The sequence below is a fragment of the Polyodon spathula genome, chromosome 5 (genome assembly GCF_017654505.1).
Source record: "Polyodon spathula isolate WHYD16114869_AA chromosome 5, ASM1765450v1, whole genome shotgun sequence".
Lineage (NCBI taxonomy): Eukaryota > Metazoa > Chordata > Actinopteri > Acipenseriformes > Polyodontidae > Polyodon > Polyodon spathula.
Genome location: NC_054538.1, coordinates 78,155,163 through 78,163,602, shown reverse-complemented (window position 1 = coordinate 78,163,602; position 8,440 = coordinate 78,155,163). Strand labels below are relative to the sequence as shown.

The 8,440-nt window shown below is 42.7% G+C and overlaps 1 pseudogene; it reads left to right on the top strand.

Annotated features, from left to right (window-relative positions):
* The first annotated feature begins 4,539 nt into the window (after window positions 1-4,539).
* Window positions 4,540-6,390, top strand: LOC121316355 (annotated as a pseudogene).
* The last annotated feature ends 2,050 nt before the right edge of the window (window positions 6,391-8,440 follow it).

Sequence of the window (8,440 nt, the reverse complement as noted above, 5' to 3'; positions counted from 1 at the left end):
GTCCATAAAAGATACAGTGCACTTACCTTTATAAAACGTCACCATAGTAAAAGCCTAGAGCAGAGTGTATATAAAGCATATTTAAAGCATAGTAAAGCATAGGGAAGCAGTGCAAATAATAGCAAAGTATGGTAAAGCATATTAATAAACATGGCAAAGCAGGGTGAAATGCACAGTATAATCATAGGAAACCTGCTGCTTTACTGTGCAAGTTTACTGTGGTAAACTTTTAGAGTCAGTTTTGTATAGTTTTTCACGACACACTTTTGTTTTTGTACTGTGTAAACAGTTTAGCAGGGGAGTATTATTGACCCAGAGTATATAAAAGACTGCTTTCATTGCTCTGCTGTGCAGATCATATTTACACTGTGATAAAGCAAGTATTATTATTATTATTATTATTATTATTATTATTATTATTATTATTATTATTATTATCAATTTCCTGTGGATCAGATGAGATCTAGAAACACTTTTCTTTTTTTTAAATTCAAACTAACTATATATGAGGTACTTTTGTAATTAAAGTTTAACATCATCATTGCGTTTTGTTACTTATTCTTGTATCAGTGTTGCCCTGTTTTCACACAAGGAATTGATTCTTGGTAGAATGATATGTTATTAAGCACCGTTACAATGTACTTAAAGTGGAAATCTTTTTGCATAATATATGTAAGTACACAATTGTGTCAGAAAAGGGTTAACATTAGGGGTGTTAGGGTTAGGGTTAGAGTAAGAGTTAGGGGTGAGGGTTAGGAGGTTAGAGTTAGTACATTGTAACTATGCATAATAACATTGTAATTGCATATAAGTACTCATGTATTTGCTAAGTAACTACTATGTAAATGCACAGTAATAGACACACTCCATGTAAAGTGCTAGCCAGTGTTTTCCTGGTTTGTGTTTTGTTATTGGGGTATGATAAGATGAGGGAGTGTAACAGCGACAGTGTGTTTCATTTCGAAGTGCCTGTGTTAGTCCTGTGGTGTCTATACCCATGTGCTTTGTAATGTATGTGCAAGGTGATCTGGTATACACCTTTGCCCAGCTCAGTGTCTTATTTTGTGTCTGTAATCAAGAGAAGGCTGTCAATGGTATACAGGATGTAATGCACAAGTGAAATATTTTAATGCCAGTCTGCCTAAATATTTATTTTATTTGTATTTGTTTTTGGTGATGTTTATGCTTATTCTCACAGATTTATTTAAATAAATGCACTCTATAAACAGACCCTGTGTGTATGTCGCTGTGTCACTGTTTCTACAATGTGGACAACCGATACACCAAACCCCCCCCCCCCCCCCCCCAACCCCCCAGTCGTCTCAGCTCATACCTTAATATGTATTCAGAAACTGGAAAGACAGCTGGGCTTCCTTGACCTCATCCAGTCAACATCATTATTTATAGTACCCCCTCGTTATGTCTGTCATCTATACCATATTTCATACCACAGGTCATCATATTAGTCGAAGAATTCCCCAAAATATTAATATCTGCAGGGTATCGGGTCAGCGCCCTGGTTCTACATAGATCGAATATCGACAAGAGGGGTTACTTCACAGCCCAACTGCTGGGGTACACGTATTGGTGATGTAGTCCCAGAATTCCCCAAAATGCACGATACCCAGAAGCTGTCAATCCTGCTGGGGGGGAGACAAACACACAGCCAGACTGGCTGGTCAATACGTGGAGACACACTAGAGAGGGAAAAGAGAGGGAGAGGGAGGGAGGGGGGTACTGTTTAATATAGAGGGAAGGAGTGAGGGGGTACTGTTTAATATAGAGAGAGGGGGTACTGTTTGATATAGAGGGAGGAGGGGTGCTGTTTGATATAGAGGGAGAGGAGGAGGAGGGGTGCTGTTTGATATAGAGGGAGAGGAGGAGGAGGGGTGCTGTTTGATATAGAGGGAGAGGAGGAGGAGGGGTGCTGTTTGGTATAGAGGGAGAGGAGGAGGAGGGGTGCTGTTTGATATAGAGGGAGAGGAGGAGGAGGGGTGCTGTTTGATATAGAGGGAGAGGAGGAGGAGGGGTGCTGTTTGATATAGAGGGAGAGGAGGAGGATGGGTGCTGTTTGATATAGAGGGAGAGGAGGAGGATGGGTGCTGTTTGATATAGAGGGAGAGGAGGAGGATGGGTGCTGTTTGATATAGAGGGAGAGGAGGAGGGGTGCTGATTGATATAGAGGGAGGAGGGGTGCTGTTTGATATAGAGGGAGGATGGGTGCTGTTTGATATAGAGGGAGAGGAGGAGGAGGGGTGCTGTTTGATATAGAGGGAGAGGAGGAGGAGGGGTGCTGTTTGGTATAGAGGGAGAGGAGGAGGAGGGGTGCTGTTTGATATAGAGGGAGGATGGGTGCTGTTTGATATAGAGGGAGAGGAGGAGGAGGGGTGCTGTTTGATATAGAGGGAGAGGAGGAGGAGGGGTGCTGTTTGATATAGAGGGAGAGGAGGAGGAGGGGTGCTGTTTGATATAGAGGGAGAGGAGGAGGAGGGGTGCTGTTTGATATAGAGGGAGAGGAGGAGGATGGGTGCTGTTTGATATAGAGGGAGAGGAGGAGGATGGGTGCTGTTTGATATAGAGGGAGAGGAGGAGGATGGGTGCTGTTTGATATAGAGGGAGAGGAGGAGGAGGGGTGCTGTTTGATATAGAGGGAGAGGAGGAGGGGTGCTGTTTGATATAGAGGGAGGAGGGGTGCTGTTTGATATAGAGGGAGAGGAGGAGGATGGGTGCTGTTTGATATAGAGGGAGAGGAGGAGGATGGGTGCTGTTTGATATAGAGGGAGAGGAGGAGGAGGGGTGCTGTTTGATATAGAGGGAGAGGAGGGGTGCTGTTTGATATAGAGGGAGAGGAGGAGGATGGGTGCTGTTTGATATAGAGGGAGAGGAGGAGGAGGGGTGCTGTTTGATATAGAGGGAGAGGAGGAGGAGGGGTGCTGTTTGATATAGAGGGAGAGGAGGAGGATGGGTGCTGTTTGATATAGAGGGAGAGGAGGAGGAGGGGTGCTGTTTGATATAGAGGGAGAGGAGGAGGAGGGGTGCTGTTTGATATAGAGGGAGAGGAGGAGGAGGGGTGCTGTTTGATATAGAGGGAGAGGAGGAGGAGGGGTGCTGTTTGATATAGAGGGAGAGGAGGAGGAGGGGTGCTGTTTGATATAGAGGGAGAGGAGGAGGAGGGGTGCTGTTTGATATAGAGGGAGAGGAGGAGGAGGGGTGCTGTTTGATATAGAGGGAGGAGGGTACTGTTTAATATAGAGGCAGGAAAGGAGGAGGATGGGTGCTGTTTGATATAGAGGGAGGGAGTTATTCAACAAAGAGGAAGGAGGAATACTGTTTAATGTTAAAATATATGTTTAAAAAAATATATATTTTTAAAAATATATATATATTTTAGTTGTTTATGCCGTTTATGTTTTGTGGCCGAGCACAGCTCTGCTCTTTTGAAATTGGCAGGGATGGGGTTAAATTCCTCTACCTGCCTGGGTTCATTGTGTTCAGGTGGCTGGGGTTGATTAGATCATTAGTTTAACTAACGATCAATCAGCACCCAGCCACCTGACATAAAAGGAGGCCTCTGCTTCCTATTAAAGAGGAGGGAGTTGAGGAAGCAGGTTGGTAGTTTTTGGTTTGTGTGTATTTTTGAGATTTGTCAATCCAGTGAAGGCATTGCCCAGCCTGGAAACTTTTATTTTGTACATTTTGCTTTTAAATCCCTTTATTTTGCCCTTGTGCACTTTTATTTTGTGTTATTTATAATAAAATTAGTATTTTTTTGAACTGCAGACTGTCTCTGGGCCTCTATCCACTCACCAGCCTGCCACATGTGCCTACTCTTTTTTTAATGTTATGCCAATAAAGCCAATTTGAATTTGAGGTGAGAGAGAGAGAGAGAGAGAGAGAGAGAGAGAGAGAGAGAGAGAGAGAGAGAGAGAGAGAGAGAGAGAGAGAGAGAGAGAGAGAGAGAGAGAATGTAGCATAATAATCTACATAAAAAAAAAAAATTCAAATGTCGTGGTCATGTGTCAGAGTTGAGACAGAGCAACTGTTTAGCACCAGTCAGAGGATTTTTAGTGGTTCCTGTGCTACTGGCCTCAGCCACCACTGACCAGTGTGTCCATCAAGTGTGTCAGGTCCTCCTGGAAGGGCACTGTTTGCCAACCACCAGTGAAAAGGAAGTGCAACTCCAGTCGCAAGCGCAGGGATGGAAATAAGACTCCTATTACATAGCAGTTTCACCAATTCCAGGTATTGATACAAGTTTGATTAGCCTCAGTATGCGTAGGCAACAAACGCAGGTGTGTCTTAATAAACTCATAGTGAAACCAGGAATGGAATTAAACTGCTATGCAATGGGAGTCTTCCATCTTTAAGCAGGTAAGGATGACTCAAGCCTGCAGATGCATTGTGACAAACAATAGGTGTGTGCACCAGTGCACAAGACACACCTGTTGCTAAAGGAATGATGAACTGGTCAGGGAAAGAGCTGTGTTCTTCATGGGCAAAAAGTTTGTGGTAAACACTCTCTTCATCTTCATCAAAGTACAGCACATTGCTTCAGCATTGTTATTGAACCTTTTACCAATGTGTACCACTGTAAAAAAAAAAAACCTTGCACAGCATGGATTTTTAAGTGATGGACAAATTACAGTAAAGCATTGTGAAAAACAGAACTGATGGTAAATCAGGCTGTTTATGGCAAAGCAGATACATAAAACCCTGGTTCTGCTTTCCTGAAAACGTACACAGGCACCCTGCAACAGTTTTTGTAAGCTTGTGCCATTCACGTGTGAATCTCTGCATTCTGTTTCAGTCTGCCCTTCTGTTTCTTTAGCACAAGCATGACCTCTCATGGTTGTTAGAAGGAATGACAGCTTTTTTAGTAATATACGAGAGCATCATAGAGCATTTCCCCCATGCACTGAGGCTGAGCTGAGTTACATCTTCCATTTTGAAGGCAAGACGTCGGTCATTTGGAGGTGTCTCGCCAGGTATGTACCAGCTTGTTGTAAAGCCGTAGATTATTGGTAAGCACTGAATACAATAATAGACTCCACAGCCCTGTTAAACCATTGATTATTGGTAAGCACTGAATACAATAATAGACTGCACTGCCCTGCTGTCCACTGTTTATTACACAGAGACGAAGCACTGAAACCCACTCTAGCACTGGAGTTCACTTTCGGAAGGAGAGCACGAGGACATAGCACCGTGTGCAACATGCAAACCTAGCTGGCTTACATATTTCCTATTGTATTACTTTTTTTTTTGACATGTACAAGTACAGTACACGGCTCAGATGTCAGTTATCTTCTTAACAATCCACGCCATAATTCCCTTTTCAATTGCAGTTTGTTTTCCTGTTGGTCCCTTTTGGCCAGGCGCGTTTCTTTTTTGTTAGCGCTCATCGATTCACAGTGGTAGAGTGCTTTACCTGTGGGTATATGTGCTGTTTATGTTGAAAGATGCAAAGGAAAAGCCTCATTGTTAGTTGTTTCTATTGCAGCCAAAAGACATCGCTCATTTTTGGGAAGTAGGCGGAGGTACATCACTCTCGGATCTCATACCAGTTCCCATCATGACCCCCAATGTAAGGTGAGACGTAAAGATTTCCATATTATTACTACGCTTCATAGACAGTTCTCCATTCCTGTTCATCAATTAGCTCCCTAACAGTGGTTGACTCTTGCTGTCGTCTACATTTTTCATTGGGTTTATAATGTACATGCCACTGATGTTGACACAGCCGCTTGTATTTCCTTTCTGAAGGTCTCTGTCTGTCGTTGCTGTTCTGGACCTCTGGAAACTCAGTGATCTGTGGCTCACCATGGTGAAGCTCCCGCAGGTGAGTGGAGCCCAGGTGGACAAGGTCTTCACTGAGCTGGTGAAGAGCGACACCAAAGCCAACAAAGAGATGAGACAGCGAGGTGCGAGGACTCTTGCCAAAGGACTATCCGGTGAGTACTGACTGTGCCAGGCTCTGCGTGTACCCAAATGCACCAGTCTATTCTGTATAATGTATGCTGCAGTCAAGAAGGTTCACATGTAGTTTTATATAATCCTCACTGAGACTAACACTAATACTAACACACGCATTCTACATCTCAACAGGACCTGGAGTTAATTCATCCGTTCCCTGTTCCTTTACCCATAATAGGAAGCAAGTTTGACATTTTAAAGGTAAAGTTTTACTTTTAAGTAGAAAACCCTTAAAATGTACTTCTTGGTTGTATCTGAACAGTGTTTTGTAATCTTTCCTTGGTCTCGAGGAAGAGAAAGGTCATTTGCAAGACATTGCAATTCATCACGCATTATGATGGAGCCTCATTAGTTGTAAGAAAATCTTTGTTTGTTTTACAGCAATGAGATAGGTAAAGTCTTCCACCTCTAGATTTAGCAGTCCCACTCCAGCCCCTAATACATATTGACATGGCTGCAAATGTTTGCTCAAAATGACCATGGAAGGTGGAGTGTATAGTTGCATGGTTTTAAAGAGTTTTAGGAGTCACTGTGTTATTTTCTAGCCCTGTCAATATAGAATGGTATTGTGTTGTGTGTCTGTGCAGTAGCCAAGACTGACTTGATTGTCTTGTTGTGTATTGTCTTCTATATTCCTGTTCACCAGCAGTAAGACTGAAAGTCTAATGTCTAAGGCACGGAGTTTGATTAATCACCTCACGCTCGGAACAGAAAGAGGGTGAGCACATGTGCACCTGTTGATTTATTGTGTTGAAAACGTTTTTTCTTTATTGCTGATTGTTTTGTAATGCCCCTTCTGTAAAAACTCTTAGCTGATTGTGGGGAAGCATGCGTTATGCTGTGCATTGCGTCAAAGAGCATAATACACTGAAGTGCGTGCTAAAGGAGTCTTTTCAGAAACACTTGGAATAGTTTGTAAGCAATAAATAAATACTGATCTAAGCTGAAGAGACAACAGAGAATCATACAGAGCACATGTGATATGATATTGAACAGGTAAAGAATTACATATTAAGAAGTGTAGAGGATCTATTTAGCAGTGCAGTAATGCCTATAGTCATTGGTTACAGCCCCCTCTGGAATTCATCTGGCACAGTTCAGTCTTCTGCAGTAAACAGTTTGCCACAGCAAGTGGCTTTGTAACCACCCTGTATATTGCACCTTCCCACACACAGATACAGCACACACAGATACAGTATACACACACACACACACACACACACACACACAGCACACACACAGAGATACAGCACACACATACACACGCATACACACACACACACACACACACACATATACAGCACACACACACACACACACACACAGATACAGCACACACACAGAGCATACAGACACACACACACATATATAGCACACACACACACACACAGATACAGCACACACACAGAGATACAGCACACACATACACACACACACACACACACACACACACACATACAGCACACACACAGAGATACAGCACACACACATACACACAGCACATACACACACACACACACACACACAGCACACAGACACACACACACAGAGATACAGCACACATGCTTACTCTGTGGGTGTGATGTGTAATAACATAATACAGTTTTTCTCCATAACAGTAAATCTATGTCCTTAGACCAGAACAAGCCATCGTTAGTCCCTGCACGGATGGTTTCAGTTTACTTGTTATAAACAGTAAATAAACAATAAACAGTTTACTTGTTTATTTCTTATTTTTATTTCATTAGGTACAAATGTTAATGTTAAGTGTGCTTTGTTTCTTTGTTGCTTGTCTAAAGTATACCATCCTAAATAACTTCAATTCTAGCAGGAAGTTTCAGTGAGAACTTTAATGCTGTAAAACCTGCTGCAGTTCTGTGTTTCATGCACTGGGTGGTGCTAGAGCAACACACAGACAGTTAAATGAAAGAGCTTCTTGCATGCCTTTCACAGGCTCAGTACACATGACTGGTCTATAGATCCCCCATGCTCTATTATGGGTTGGAGTTAAGCTATCCAGTTTGTTTCTTGCGCACATGTGGGGAAGTACAGTGAAAATCTCTTAATGAGCAATTTCTTATTGAATTCTATTTCATGGTTTTCTGCACATTTTCAATAAAGTGCTATTCATATTGTCTTAATAACCCTGCCTGTGTCTAAGAGAGTGGTATTAAATACAGAGTTTCTGAAGTGTGGGGTTGTTTTTTTATATTAAATGACCACTACAGTAGGTGATGTGCAGCTGTGGCAAATAGAATACTCTCAAAACTGACCAGATAGCCCATCACTATAATCCTCTCTGATGCTCCTGTCATTTCCCTGACCACTGGTGTTTTATCTGTAGGTTCTCCCCCTGCCTCTGATGCTGATATTGGGACGCTGCAGGCTAAGACCCCCTGGATCTGTGGAAGAAGGTGTACGAGAATCTATTCCCACCCCAGGTACTGCAAAACCCAACCAGGTAACT